General features: G+C 43.5%; 1 protein-coding gene across 1 annotated transcript in view; it reads right to left on the bottom strand.

Moving 5' to 3' along the window:
• LOC105386898 overlaps positions 1-16,369 on the bottom strand; it is a 256,587-nt gene that overhangs the window by 170,902 nt on the left and 69,316 nt on the right. The window contains exon 2 of the mRNA XM_048626326.1: positions 2,831-2,876. The gene's annotated coding sequence lies outside the window, so the exon portion shown is untranslated. The remainder of the gene's footprint in view (positions 1-2,830; positions 2,877-16,369) is intronic.

The following is a 16,369-nucleotide window of genomic DNA, read 5'->3' as shown; positions in this document are numbered from 1 at the left end:
GGTAAAAGGATATCAAGGAGGGATGTAATCATAATACGTCCTATGTTATCATGACCCACAGCTTGAGATTATATATTTGAGTAGTGAGTAGTTAAAAGATGGAGAATAAAAAAACAACCTAAAGCCTCGTTGACACAGTGGGAGCTGCTGCCTGGCCAGTAGACAGCTACTAGGTTTGTGTACTCGTACGCCAGTAGCTCGGCTCGCCTTTGCTGTCTTCACGACACCCAGTCCCAGGCCGAGTCGAGTCGTGGCGTAGAACACAAAAAACACGGGTTCCACCCACAACTGTCTAGCTGGCACTGGCGAGCTACTGCTGAACGCGTTCAAACTATGCGAGCGACGGCCGAGCCGCTGTCATGGCGAGTTGCTGCCAGGCGAGCAGGCGAGTGAAAACAAAAAATGTTGTAGTAACTCGGATGCGAGCTACTGACCAACTCGCACGTACGAGTTACTCGTAAGTTACGTCTAAACAGTGCGAGTTACTGCAGTGCAGCTACTCGGAAGGCTGACTCGTACGCTAGCTCGCACTGTGTAAACTAGCCATAACTCTCACAATATATTGATCTCTCAAAAAGGAAATAAAGTCTGTGGAGTGATAATAAAACAATAAAAAAATGGAGTCCCCTGATACCCTGTTGTATAGTAGGTATAATGTGAGTTATTTATGTAAATAAGTTTTTTAGGTATAGCATCCAATAATTTGCCTGGTCCCTAAAACATTCAATCCTCTTAAGATCTCAAGAACCTACAGCAGGTTCATTACGAGTTGTATCATTGAAAGTCATAGGAAATTGTGCTCTATTTCAACACCAATAAGAGTTACAGATTTACTACCCAAGCCGAATGTTAACCGAATGGAGTATAACATAAGCTTGGAAAGATATGTCTAAAAATACATTAGGCATTTCCACTTAGACAATTGTATCAACATTTTGTTCAGAAATCTGAGCTTCTTCTTGCTTTATGTGTTGTGTTTCGTAAAACAAGTGAATTTTATGTAATGGGAATAGGATCCGAAAGTAGGTTGAAAAAATACTGATAAATAACAATATGGTTATACTTAGGTACTATTGTTTAAAAAAATATATTAATCTCTAAGCAGATTTCAATCATGATTAGGTATGATTAAGAAAACATTCGAGATTCCTGGTCTTAGATTAACAATATACGAAAAAGATGGAATGGCAGTGCCAAAGAATCGTCTCTACAAAGAACACCCCACTTCTACCACTAACCTCTTATTTTGGATTAGTTCGGTTAGAAGATTTGTGACTTTTCATTGGTGCAATGGTTGTCATTAGGTTGAACTTAAAGCCTCGAATTCACAAGGGCACAAGTTCTGAGACTGTTACAGCACATCTACGGTGCATGTTCTCAGAACATTTTGGTAACATGTCGCTATACATTTTGCTTGTCCACACCAGCAGTCTCCGCCGAGATGTCGCCCGAGGAAGTCGTGGCAGTTAGTGCTGCGTGCTAGAAGTCGCGCACGCGTCCACACTCTGCAACAGCGGTCGCTAGACATATTAGTCCATGCGCTAGACTGATGTCGCAAGAAGTTCTGTCTCGCGAGCCAAAACACGGAAACTGTTCTGCGACACGTAGATGTCGCTATATAGTCGCGTGCGACGTCGCAGAACAGAGCGCGACGTCGCGGCGACACGTAGACGACATGTGCCTAGACAGGTTCTGCGACAATTTGTCAGTAAACAGAATTCGCTAAATTTTTTGCTTTTTTTTTATGTGACACACAATCTGCATTGTATATCGTTAATCTTAGACCAACATAGCCGTATATTTTATTCATACCTTGACATTCAGGTCATTGACTCAACTACTGCTAGTAAAAACACTTACATAATGATAACATACCTATTATATTTACCCTAGTCACGCATAGAAAAGCTTTAGCGCCATTGGAAAATAGTCTGAAGTACATTGCTATAAGGTTTATGCCCCGAAGGCTAAACTGTGCGTTTCGCTATTTTGTAAAAATTAAACTCTGTATTATCCAGTTTTAACAAAGTACTCTGTGCTCTGTATGGCAGACTCTTGGACGGAGGGTTCTGCCTTTTTTTTATTTAGCACTCACGGGCAAAGAAACAGTTTCACTTACAAAATTCAAACACCAAATAACCCTATTTTTTATTATTTGAATTAATTTATAATAATTTATAATAATATGTGGGGACATCTCACACACGGCCATCCGACCCCAAGCTAGGCAGAACCTGTGTTATGGGTATCGGACAGCTGATATATCTACACAAATACATAGATAGATACATACTAAATATAAATATCAACACCCAAGACCCGAGAACAAATATCTGTATTTAAACAAATATCTGCCAAATATCTGGAAATTTAAACAAAATATTTACATCTTTAGTTGGTAATATACGCCATTAAATTTACTAAAATATTGCAGAAGACGCCATTAAGTTAGTTTTTTCCGTTTAGGAGTAATTTAGTGATTTTCTAAATGAAATTTTTTGATTGCCCGTGAGTGTAAATACCAATCATGTTTTACATACAGCTTTCTCACAGTCGTTATCCTTACTATGTTATATACGAAAAACATGTATATTTTTTATACTAAGGGCAAGTTTCACAATGCCTGGATAATGGCTACTTGTGGAATGAAAGACATGCTGTCACTGTCTAAAACATAATTTACAGAAAGTGACAGCATGTCTTTTATCCCACAGGTAGCCATTACCCAGACATTGTGAAACAGGCCCTTATAGTATATTCATTAAAATGGACCCCGCGGACCCTAAAAACTTAAGGTAGGTACCTACTTATTAAAAAAATACTAACTTACCGATTTTCACAGTCGCGTGACTGAAAGCAGTGTTGAAGTGGGATATCTGTAACATGTGAAATTAACTTTTCATTTAAAAGTTAAAATGAGTTCAGCAAAACTTAAATTAGGGTTTTAAAAAAATTTATTACAAATTAAGTCACCGTTTGGTTAAACAAAAATCTTTTTAAAATATATGGTTTTTATGTATTCGCGTGTTGCCTTAGCTTTTCACTTATTGTTGTACTTGCTAAATAAGTGTGATCATTTTAATAATTTTGCAATAAAATACTTAAATTATAAAAGATTTTTCTTTCAAATAATAATAGTAAGAAAAATACCTTTAACTTTATTTTGTGTTCTGTCTGTTTTGTTGCTATTGGTACGGTGGCCTGCGCCTAAAAGTATACAGGCGAAGTTTTCAAAATAGCGATCTCAAGTTCACATGCTGCTCAAGCACATCCACATAAACACCACTGCTACACACATCATACAATACACAACACGTCCCCGGATTTATAACAGACTAGCTGTTCCCGCGAGCTTCGCTTCACCTTAAAAAGTTTTCCCGTGGGAATTCCGGGATAAAAAGTAGCCTATGTTCTTTCTTAGGGTCTAAACCATATGTATACCAAATTTCATTAAAATCCGTTCAGTAGTTTTGGCGTGAAAGAGTAACAGACAGATTTTTTTTTTTTTTTTTTTTTTTTCTAAATGAAACCTATTTACTGAAGTCGGCCATAAGGGACTTATTCAGCTTTACCCTAACTGTGGGGGAGGCGCCGATAGGCGCCTTCACCCAGTTAAAAAGAGAGACCTACCTAAATGACCCGTCACCAGATGGAGGTGGTGAGAACCGGCCAGGAATGTACCTGACGCGGGTATAGTACCTGTTTTGGTGGAGAAGGATCCTAGCCCTACGATTCGGACCGGCAAAAGGACGAGACCGAGTGTGAGTCCCTCCCCCGGGTCTGGGGCGGGGTGTGTAAAAGTTAAGTGGGACAGTTGCCGAGGCAGGGGTCCGGGAGTCAAAGGTTTGCAACTCCCTAATACGGACAGTGATCACATCGTCCGGGTCACAGAGAACGTGTCTCGGACGACGTCGTCTCTGTTTGAACTCAGGGAAAACGTGATAGTTAGCCGGTTGGCTAATTAGTGGGTTCGTGTGATTAACCGCTTGGTCGAAGTAGCGGTTTGAGGAGACTTTGAGATACTGTCGGATAGTAGGGATTTGCAAATCTTTGTGCAAGTTGAAATTGCGGACGTACCAAGGTGCGCCTGTCGCCCTGCGCAGGAATCTATTTTGGATTGCTTGTAAAGAATTGATATATCTGTTCGAAGCATGAGCAAACACTACGCTAGCGTAGGTCATGACGGGTCTTATGCAAGTTAGATAGAGTCTCACTTTGCTGCGTAGTGAGAGCTTTTTGCTTCGAAACAGAGGAGTTAGTCTTCCTGAATAGAGAGAAGCTCTATTCCTAACCCTACGTATATGACTAGCAAAAGACAGTCTGCTGTCGAAGGTGACACCCAGATATTTGACATGGTCGGACCAAGGGATAGGCTTGCCGAACAGAGTGATGTTGGGTTGAGGAGCAGTGTTGGGCCGGCGGAGAGCCCGTGAAAAGTACACTGCGGTACTTTTCTCCGGGTTCACCTCCATTCTCCATTTGCGAAACCATTCGCCGAGGGCGTTGGTTGCGCTTTGGAGATGCCCGTGCTGGACTTTGCCTTTAAACCTATCCCTTAAGTAGATCGCTGTGTCGTCAGCATATAATGCTAGCGACACATGCGTATGTCTGGGGATGTCACTTGTGTATAAGGAGAAAAGAAGAGGAGCTAGAACTGACCCTTGCGGGACACCTGCACGAATCGGATGAAGAGATGATCTGGAACCCTCGACGCGAAACTGGAAGTATCTGTGGAGCAAGAAACTGTGGAGAATAAGCACTAACCGATCCGGGATGCCTAACGTGAAGAGCTTAAAGATGAGGCCGTTGTGCCACACCTTGTCGAAAGCCTTCGCTATGTCGAAGAAGAGAGCTGCAGTGCCTTTCGGCCTCTTCCTATGGAAACCATCTAAGATGTATTCCGTGATACGATGAACCTGGTTGACGCAAGAGTGCTGGGCCCTAAAACCAAATTGTTCGTTAGGGATGAGGCCCTGAGCGTATGCTATCTTTTTGAGCCTGTCGGATAGCAGCCGCTCATAGACCTTACCTAGGGAAATTAAAAGACTGATGGGGCGGTAACTAGAAGGTAAATTTCTAGGTTTGCCAGTTTTGTGTATTCCTATGACGTCTGCTATTTTCCACAGGTCTGGAAAATAGCAGTTCGCCATAGCTGAATTAAATATGGTTACTAGTAAGAGGATAAGCGAGGCTGAGAGGTTCTTAAGGACTCTGTTGGAGACGCCATCAGAGCCAGGAGCCTTCTTGCAATGAAGGTCCTTTATGACTAACTTAACTTCGGATACCGTCACGAGGTCGAGAGAATCTGCTGGAGGTAAGCTAACCCTACGTCCTACTTCCTCGTCTACGACTTGGATGAATGTGCTATCGGGATGCTCTTCCGAAGGAGAGCATTGCGCCTCCAGACTTAGGGCGAGACATTCAGCCTTTTCATCGTCGTCGAAGGCGAGGGAGTTATACAGAAGCTCTTAATCATCTTTCTTCCTTGCCAATCCCTGACTGCCCTTCTTTTAATTTCAAACTTGTTACTGGCCGTGACGTTAAGAGATGCATCTCTGATATTACTAGTAAAGCTGTAGGTATTGATGATATCAGTGCCCACATGATAGTTTCAATTCTGGACGTCATTTTACCGCACATCACCAATTTGATGAATTATTCTCTCCTTTGTAGTTCTTTTCCCAGCCTTTGGAAAAAGGCCTTCATTCTTCCACTACCAAAAGTCCCTAATCCCTCGTCCTTGTCCCAGTTCCGACCCATCTCTATCCTACCCTTTCTGTCCAAAGTTCTCGAGCGCCTAGTCTTCGAACAGTTATCCTCCTACCTCTCCAACAACCAACTCCTGAACTCTTTTCAATCCGGCTTTCGTCCAGGCCACAGTACAATCACAGCTTTAATAAAAGTCACCGATGACATCAGGCACAACATCGATAATCAGCAAGTTACTGTCCTTGCGTTGCTGGATTTCAGCAATGCATTCAATTCGGTTGACTTTGAGTTACTCCTTGGTGTTATTCAATCTCTTAACGTATCTCCGGCAGTTATAAGTTGGTTCGAGTCTTATCTCAAAGGGCGTCAGCAGTGTGTACGTACTGATGCCGAGAGTTCTTCTTGGTGTTCAGTTCTGGCTGGCGTCCCTCAAGGCGGCGTCCTTTCTCCTTTACTTTTTTCCCTGTTCATCAACATTCTGGCTAGCAAACTTACTTCTAACTACCACCTATATGCAGACGATCTTCAGCTCTATGCCGGTGTACCACCAGAGAGTTTGAACACAGCCGTTAGCTGTATAAATGAAAACTTGAAAATAATTTCTAAGTGGGTCAAGTCTTTTGGTCTACTGCTCAATCCTTCGAAGTCTCAAGCAATTGTTCTCGGAAGCTCACGAATGCTTCGTAAAATTGACTTTTCAGCTGCCATGAGAGTCAGGTACGATCAGACTGACATACCCTACGTAGCTACGGTAAAAAATCTTGGCGTGATCATGGATTGCACTCTTTCATGGATTCCCCAAATAGATGCTGTCAGCAAGAAAATGTTCGCGTCCTTCCATTCTCTTAAGCGCTTGCAGTACTTTCTACCACTGAACACTAAAGTCACGTTGGCACAGTCCTTACTGCTTCCTATTCTTGATTACGCCGATGTAAGCTATCTTGACCTCACTGAAGAGCTACTCAGCAAACTCGAACGTCTCCAGAACTTGTGCATCCGATTCATTTTCGGATTGCGCAAATATGATCACATTTCTGAGTATCGAGCTCAATTACAGTGGCTTCCAATTCGCCTTCGCCGGAATACTCATATTCTCAACATATTGTACAGTGTTTTAAATAACCCCTCATCTCCCCAATACCTGAAGTGCAAGTTCTCATTTTTGTGTTCTCATTCTCAGGGTAGAGCATTGAGGTCGGTAGAAAACAAATTGTTGAGCATTCCTGTTCATAATTCCGCCTCATATAGCGATTCTTTCGCTATGAAGGCAGCGTGTCTGTGGAACTCCTTGCCAGAGAGCGTGCGACAGTCACCATCGCTAGCAACTTTTAAAAAAAATGTGAAGAATCACTATTTTGAATCGTTAGGTTGGCAGATAAAATAATATATGTATATATATATTTTATAATATATAATTTAAAGTATATATGTATGCAGTTCTATTTTATATTTATAATTTATTATGATATTATTTATAGTTATATTTGTAGTTTTGTTTCATGTTTACTTTAATAATAGTTAGGTTTTATTATTTTTGTTAATTGTACCTACTTCAAATTTAATTAGTTAAAAGATTTAATTTTCTATTTCTCTTTCACCCAGTCGTAGGTTGGCTGGAAGAAATTGCTTTTTGGCAATAAGCCCGCCTTTGTATACGTCCTATATGTTTTAAACTTGTAATCTGTTTTGTATATTGTTTGTTTGTGTACAATAAAGCGTTTATAAATATAAATAAATATTAGGTTTCGACAGGGGGGGCATGTCTACTACGGTATCCGATTTAAGTGCGCGTGTAAGACGCCAGAAAGCAGTGTGGGTTGGCCTAATATCATCCAGCAGGCTATCCCACCGCTCTGAACGTAGAGCCTTCATCCTAGATTTGCATTTGAGATGCAGAGAGCGGAGCCTATCCTTGTTTTCCCTACTTGGAAAGAGGTCGTGTGCCCTAGTGGCGGCGTGCTTTGCCCTGAGCAGGGCCTTCATATCATCAGGCAACCTCCAACGATGAGGGGTCATCGCAGGAACCCGCCTGGTGCAGTCAGTGATGACTGTTTGAAGGTGACCGCTCAAGGCATTGATCGCCGTATCTATCTCTACTGTGGAGTTAATTTGAGAAGGTAAGTTTGCTATGTCAGAAGGACTAGCCGAACCTAAACGCTGACTAAGCCTATCCCAGTTAGTTATGGTTTTGGTAGGAGAGAAGAGGGAGTTGGCATCTCCGAGACCCAGTATGACCGGTCTGTGATCGGAGTCAAGCTCGTGTATTACCTCTAGCTTATTTAAAGAAAGAGAAATGTTCTTTAAAAGTGCAATGTCTAAAATGTCTGGCTGATGCTCAGGATTGAATGGATAATGTGTAGGCTCCATTGGAGCCACCACATCAAACATGTATTCATCCATGAAATTAAAAAGAATATAACCGTTTGGGTTATTGACTCTACAGTTAAAAGATTTATGTTTACTGTTAAAATCCCCTGCAAGTATGACATTATTCCCCATATCCAAAAGTGACTTAAGGTCCTCAGTTTTAATTACTTTTCCTGATGGCTGATAGCAAGAGGCAATATACAGATCCGGATGTCCGGTCATAGCCAGCCTGCACACTGAGGCCTCGAGGCTGACAAGCTCCGGGGTATTGACACAACAGACATGAAGTCCACTACGGTAGTAGATAAGTGTACCACCGAGGGTGGCCGACAGTCTGTCATGCCGTATGATTTTATAGTTACTAATGTTGGGATTCTTCATGTGAGGCTTTAGAAAAGTTTCCTGCACAAGAAGGATGTCAATGTGATGATCGTTGAGGAACTTGTGAATCTGTTCTTTTTGATCTTTAAGAGAGTTGGCATTGAAGAATCCCAACATTAGTGACCTAGGTTTAGTTCTACAGGTGTTAGAAGTCATTGCGAAAGTTTATTGGAAAGGGCGGAAAGTTCCGAGCTTAGATGGTGGAACTGAGCGAACACATTCTGTTGGATCAACAGCATGCGTTCACTCAGTTGGGTTATCGCGAGCTGAAAGTCCCTGTTTGGATCACCGTTGTCCCTCCTCGGGGATGGAAGCGAGGACTGAGACAGCGGTGATGGTCCTAAAGTGGGCGGGCAGGTCGCGGGAGGCGGGGGAACCACCCGAGAGGGTGCATTCATCCGACTCGACGACGGTGCCTGCCTTGGTCCTTGTGAGGCTATGGTTGGGGGTCGAACCCAAGCGTTAGGTGGGGTGGCTACCGACGCGTCCGCAAGGGCCGCTAAAGGCGCTTGTGGACTAGGGATTTTCTTTATAGATGATGATGAAGTTTGTTGTTGACTGGGCTTGGATTTGGGAGCCCTACGGTTACGAGGGCGCTGGGGGCAGCCGCCATATGAGGCTGTGTGTCCCAGCGTCCCACACAGAACACAACCAGGGGCCTCCGTACACTCCTTGGGATCTTTTGGGCGCGGGCAGTCGTGGGTGTGATGGTCGCCCAGACACTTTACGCACCGCGCCCTGACGTGACAGTTCCTAGAGGAGTGCCCGTAGGATTGGCAGTTGTGGCACTGCGTGGGACTCGACTTCTTGTAGGGCTTCTCAATCTTGAGCCCAGAGATTTGGCATATGGCCGTTATATTGAATATCTTTTTCCCCTCAGGGGAAAGGTCAAGGATGACGAGGATCATGTCGTAAATGACCCGCTTGCCTCGCCCGTACATGCGGTGAACCTCATGCACCGGCAGAGACTGCGCCTTCAGATCCGACATGATCTCCGCAGAGTCGAGTTCCTTGGGAACTCCCCGGATCACTACCCTTAGGCGGCGGTCCTCTGGGAGCTCCCAGTGGTAATACTCGACCTTGCGCTCGTCGAGAAGTTTGGTAAGAAGGCGATGATCGCCAGAGGTGGGCACCTGGACCAAAATACCATCTCTGGTGTTTTTGGCCTTGGTGAAACCGATTTTGTTTGCGGCAAGGGCCTGGGAAATAGAGTTCCAGGAACCTTTGTCGCGGAGCATCAGAGATGGAGGGGCTCTCGCCTTCGGACCTTTCGGAACAGCGGGAGCAGAGGGCGAGGGAGTAGGAGAGGAAGGGGGGAGCTGGGTTCTGACAGCTTTCGCTGCCGGACGAGGGAGCTTCGACTTCGCCTTCCGCTTGGCTCCAACGACGGTGAAGCCGTCGTCAGGGTCAGCGGATGAAGCGGAGTCCGAGAGGTCCGAAGGATGAGCTACGTCCATAGCCTCAGGCGACGACGACCTACTGTGCTGAGCACATTGGAGGGACAGAGAAACTGGCGATGTTGGGATGACCCGGGGCACACGGCGAGCAGGAGACGCTGAAACGATTTCATCTGGTGACGCAGGCGAGAAGTCAGCGTCAGGAGATGATGGACATGGCTCCGCAGGAGAAGCCGGAGGGCTGATGGCGGCAGGCGAAGCAGGATGGCTGGATGCAGGAGCGGCAGGCGACGCAGAACCAAGCTGAAATTTTGTGAGGACCTTCTGGAAAAGCGAAGGGTCCTCACGTTGTATGAAAAGGAGCAGCTTTTCAAACATGGAGTCCATAGTGGAATCCATGTTGAAAAGAGGTTAAGTGTTACCTCCCTGCCTTGCGGCAGGGGGGCAGATAGAGTACCTACTGCGTACCTGTAAAAAGGTACGCGTGCCTGACTGACCCTAACAGTCCCTAGGCAGGCGCAGGTAGTGCAATTGCGCCTGCGTGTACCTGAGTTCAGGTAGTTGTCCCTACGGGTACCTGAGTTCAGGTCCTAACGGTCCCTACACTAACAGCCCAAAGGACCGAGAAGCCGGGCCGTAGACCGACTCCAAACAGTCCAATGGGAATAGGAAATAGGGATGAGGAGGGGGTGGGAGGGAGACAACTGGAGATCAACTAGGAGTTCCCCCAAGGCTGATGGTTCCAGTCCCGTCCGGTAAGTTGATATTTCCAAAAGGGAAATATCGGGCAGCCGGGTCAGTGCCCCGTAATCGGGTTCGTTAACACCGCAAGGTATCAGCCGATACGACCACACAAGAATGGTGTGGATTTTCAAAATCGTATGCAAGTCCAGAAACAATAATCGTTTGTAAAGAGTCCGGAAACAAGGAGGTCCGTCCTCGGCGCGCGGCGAGCGGTGACTGGCACCGGTCGACCACGGTGAGGGGTCGGGGGCGGCGACGGCGGGGCGTCGCGGAGAGCGGCGACGGCGGGGCGTCGCAGCGGGGCGGCAGGCAAGGAGACTGTAGCGGAGGTACACGTCTGCTCGGCAGGAGCGCTGAGAGGCGTGTGTGTGTCGTATTTGTCTCGAGTAACAGACAGACACAGTTACTTTCGCATTTATAATATTAGTTAGGATGTAGCTGGTACCTTCATCATCAGGGATAGCTATTTTAAAAACTCCGCCTGTATACTTTTAGGCGCATGCCACCGTACTGTTACATCCCTACACTGTATGTAGAAATGCTGACATGGCTGATCAGCATCCCCGGGCCTGGAAGCCATATTGAGAAGGGCCAGTTTGTCGGTAGTAATCATCAGCTCGGGTCGGTCGATTCCATTGCCAATTTCTATTTCCAATTTCCATTTCCAATTTCCAATTCGTGTGATTAATTACCGATTAAATAAATATTCTATTTTTAGATTCATAAAATCTTTTTTTTAAAAAGCAAATTCAAGGATCCCGTATAATATTTGGTGGCAGCGGTGGGATCCGAAAATCCCTGGTTCACCCGAAAACGCTTTCGAGGACTAAGACGTTTTGTGATTCTCAGTGAAGTGTTAAGTGAAGGAAATTATATTTCCAAGGTACTGTACCTATTATACATACTTACATATTATCTACAAGTGCTATTGTTCCTGACCGGGCACAGAGGACTGTGCCTAGCTATCCCTGTTCCTGTTTACCGCTAAATAAGCGGACATGCAGCCTTCAATATTCGTCGCGGTGGCGCTACTGTGAGTGACTTTACTGTGCAAAAACTATTTCCAGAAACTGAACTCAGAGTTAGGACACTATTTTATTTAAAGTAAGGGATAATTTTAAAATCTGTGCTAGACAAGTATAGAGACGACTTCTTATACTTATTATAATTTGAATTTTCTTTCTACTTTCTGTGTCTCTCTCTAAATTTCACTATGAGTAAAGGGGGAGAGGAAGTTCCCAGCGGGAGTAAAGGTGCACAGGTTCGTGAGGAAAAATTATCGGAAACGGACATGAATGTAGAACTGAATGTCCTATTAAAATTCATTAAGCCCTTCGACGGTAGTAGGGAGAAATTAAACTCATTTATCTTAAACTGCCAAAATGCACATAACTTGGCAACAAAGGCTCAAAAACCTATTCTGTTTAGATACATATTAAGTCAGCTAGAAGGAAAAGCTGAGTCCATCTGCTCCATTAAGGAATTTGCTTCATTTGACCAATTCACGGAATTTCTAAAACAGCAGTTTGGCGAGAGGAAACATTATGCCCATCTTCTGTCAGAACTACAAGAATGTAAACAGACTCCATCAGAGTCAGTCAACCAATACGCACTAAAAATCGAGACTTGTCTGGCCAAGCTGCTGACCGAAATCAACATTTCCATACCCACTAAACGTAAGACAGAGCTGACAGGCCGTGTTGCTGCCATGGAGGATTTAGCTCTGCACACATTTGTGATAGGTCTACACCCACGACTATCACAAATTGTGAGATGTCGTGACCCAGACTCACTCAACTCAGCTGTTAATTTCGCAGTCGCAGAAGAAAAAATACTACTAAGCCTTAACAAATCGCAGTCACGACCTCAATTCAACAACACTGTTGATAAGCCTAGGTTCACTCCTCGTCGTGATTTTCAGCAGAGATCTCACCAACCTAATTTCCCACAGAACCGTCCTGACTTTTCTAGGGATGTACCTACATGTCGTTACTGCAAGAACCCGGGGCACACTATCGAAAACTGTCGCAAACGACAGTACAATAATAGGAACCAATTCCATGGGTCGTCCTCCCAGGGTCGCCAAAATAACCAATCAGCTTCCCCCTCTGCAGGTCCATCACGTAGGGTTTTTACTATTTCAGATGACCAAGGGGTAGACGAGGTAGACAACCATGATTTAAACGAGTAAAATTTCCCGAAAGGTATCGCTCGGGAAATCGGCCTTTCAATATCAAAGCCGATACCACAAGTCCCACTGTATCCTCTGAATCCACTGTTTCATTACAAAACCACGCTAACAAACAGGGTAACCAGCCCCAAACTCATAGCGTCAACCGTAACGAATTACGGAAACCTCTGAATCGATGTACTGCATCTACTAAATCCACTGTATCCTCTGAATCCACTGTTTCATTACAAAATCACGCTAACAAACAGGGTAACCAGCCCCAAACTCATAGCGTCAACCGTAACGAATTACGGAAACCTCCGAATCGATGTACTGCATCTACTAAATCCACTGTATCCTCTGAATCCACTGTTTCATTGCAAAATCACGCTAACAAACAGGGTAACCAGCCCCAAACTCATAGCGTCAACCGTAACGAATTACGGCAACCCTTGAATCAACGCACTGTACCTACTAAGTCCACAGTATCCTCTGATTCTAATAACGTCAAATGTTCACCAACCAATACTCCGAATTCTGAAAGATTCAAAATCTATGAAATAAATCATAATGCCGAAAAAAAATTATCACCTTACGTAATGATCGAAACTTCGGTAGCTGACCGACCCCTTTCATTTTTGGTAGACACCGGCGCTGCACTATGCCTTCTTAAATTAAAATCCATGTCTAAAATACCAGATCTGAGTGGAAAAATCGTTGCTCTTAAAGGAATTGACTCGAGTGACACATCAACACGAACACTAGGTTCTTTCAAAATGCAAATAGCACGTTTGACCAATAAAGATTCCACACACGAGTTCCATGTCGTTGAGGACATAAATCTAGATCATGACGGCATTATTGGCAATGATCTTTTGCAAAAACTAGGATGTCAAATCGACTATCTTCATGGATTATTACGCATAGATAATGACACAATCCATCTCCATTTTAATGAACCGATTTATACCATTCCTCCTCGCTCGGAAGCAGTCATTGAATGCACTGTCAGTAACCCCAATGTAAAAGAGGGTGCTATTCTAGATCAACACATCTCTGAATCATTATTAATTGCAAATTGTATCGTGAAGGTAAAAGAAAATAAACGAGTCAATATAACAGTAGTCAATACCGCGGAAACACCTACTGTAATAAATCCTAATTTGAATCTAACCATAGAACCCCTAGACGATGATCATTGTATGACTCAGTATGAAACACTTCCAATTCAAAGTGCCACTTCAAGAACACAGAAAGTTCTCAAACAGCTCCGTATTTCTCACCTCAATCATGAAGAAAAGGAAGCTTTACATAACATATGCTCTAACTATTCTGATATTTTCCATTTACCTGATGAGCCACTCTCACATACTACAGCTTGTGAACACAGGATTAGGACAAACACTGACATTCCTATACAGACAAAATCATACAGATTCCCTGAGTGCCATAAAAAGGAAGTTGAAACCCAGATGAACAAAATGCTAGAACAAAATATAATAACTCCATCAAATTCACCCTGGTCGTCACCCATCTGGGTTGTGCCAAAGAAGTTAGACGCTTCAGGACAACGGAAATGGCGAATCGTAATAGACTATAGGAAACTTAACGACATTACGATTGGCGAAACTTACCCCATTCCTCAAATAACAGAAATACTAGATCAGTTAGGCAAGAGTCAATACTTCACAACCCTGGATTTAGCTTCCGGTTTCCATCAGATCCTTGTTTCTCCTGAAGATTCTTCAAAAACAGCCTTTTCAGTACCGCAGGGACATTTCCAATTCACTAGAATGCCCTTCGGGCTCAAGAATGCCCCATCAACCTTCCAAAAATTGATGAATACATGTCTATCTGGCCTTCAAGGCTCTCGCTGCTTCGTTTATCTTGATGACATTGTGGTTTATTCACCAGATCTCCCATCTCATATCCAAAACCTGAAAGCCGTCTTTGAAAGACTCCGAAACTACAATTTGAAACTTCAACCTGATAAGTGTGAGTTTCTCTGCAAGGAAGTTGCTTACCTAGGTCACCTTATAAACAGCGATGGTGTGAAGCCCAATCCTGAAAAATTAAAGGCTGTGGCCGAATTTCCCACTCCGAAATGCGCGAAAGACATAAAAGCCTTTCTAGGTCTCGTCTCATACTATAGACGATTCATTCCAGACTTTTCCAAACTAGCAAAACCGTTGACACTACTCCTGAAAAAAGATACTCCATTTAACTGGAAAAATGAACAGCAACTTTCTTTTGAAAACCTGAAAAACAAACTCATTGAATCCCCAGTCCTAGCTTACCCTGATTTTTCAAAGCCGTTTGTACTTACCTGTGACGCATCTAACTTCGCTGTATCAGCCATCTTGTCTCAAGGTCCCATCGGAAAAGACCGTCCAATCGCTTACGCCTCACGTACCCTAAACAAAGCGGAATGTAACTACAGTGTAACCGAAAAAGAATGTCTGGCCATTGTCTTCGGCACTAAAGCCTTCCGTCCTTATCTCTATGGTCACCGCTTTACCATTGTTACCGACCACAAGCCACTTCAATGGCTATTTAACTGCAAAGACCCAGGATCACGACTAGTCCGATGGCGCCTCAAACTCGAAGAGTTTGATTATGATATTGTGCATAAAAAGGGCAAGATTAACACAAACGCTGACGCACTATCTAGATTCCCAGTAAATCCAATCGAAGGAGAACCTCTACAAAATCCAGATCCAATCTTTCCCGACCTCGGTCATGATCTCGATAATCCATTAGATGACCCTCTACTAGAATTACCACCTCATATTCCATTTTCTTTTGATAACCAAGACCTACTTAACCCAATACCTGACCCCATCCCGGAAGTAATACCAACTCCTTCATCAGATCCCGATCACCTTCCATCACCTTCAAATGACCTAACAGAACTAGGTCCATTAGATCTAAGCCCTCGCAGCGAAGATCTTAACCCAAATTTCGAAAACGTTGAAATCCCTTCACCATCACCAACAAGTCCAAATACACAGGGTAACACTAATGATAATGATAATGATAATTATTCGAAATTCCTAAAATCAATGTCAAACAAAGAAAAATCGTTCAATACTGTTATACAAGAACACAATGAAAACCTTTTAAAATGCCCCTATAACGTCATCCTAATTCCAACATCAATAGATTTAGATGAGTCAAACCCCTACATTTCCGACATATTACTGAATTCAGAAAATAAAGAACAAATCCTCAACTCAGAAAAAGAACTATTCTCGTTCTTAAAAATCAGATACGAGAACAAAATAGTATACCTCCTATTCACCAAGGTCCATCACTTTGATGAGTCACTGTATCCCAACATATACGAAACCATAAAAAGAGTTAAAACCGACCTCACACAGACTATAGAACCAACAGACATAGCAATATCCGACTTCAAGAATCCCTTTGACAAACACTCCCATACTAAAATATATAACATTCTTACATACATCTTTCACGAATCTGGAATAAATGTACATATCTATCTAAACAAAATTATATTTCCCTCATTGAGTGAACGGCCAAAAATCCTCCGAGAAAACCATGACATTCCCATTGCGGGACATTTAGGCTCAACTCG

The sequence above is a fragment of the Plutella xylostella genome, chromosome 16 (assembly GCF_932276165.1).
Source record: "Plutella xylostella chromosome 16, ilPluXylo3.1, whole genome shotgun sequence".
NCBI lineage: Eukaryota > Metazoa > Arthropoda > Insecta > Lepidoptera > Plutellidae > Plutella > Plutella xylostella.
Note: the sequence above shows the minus strand (reverse complement) of the source record. Positions and strands in the feature narration are given on the sequence as shown.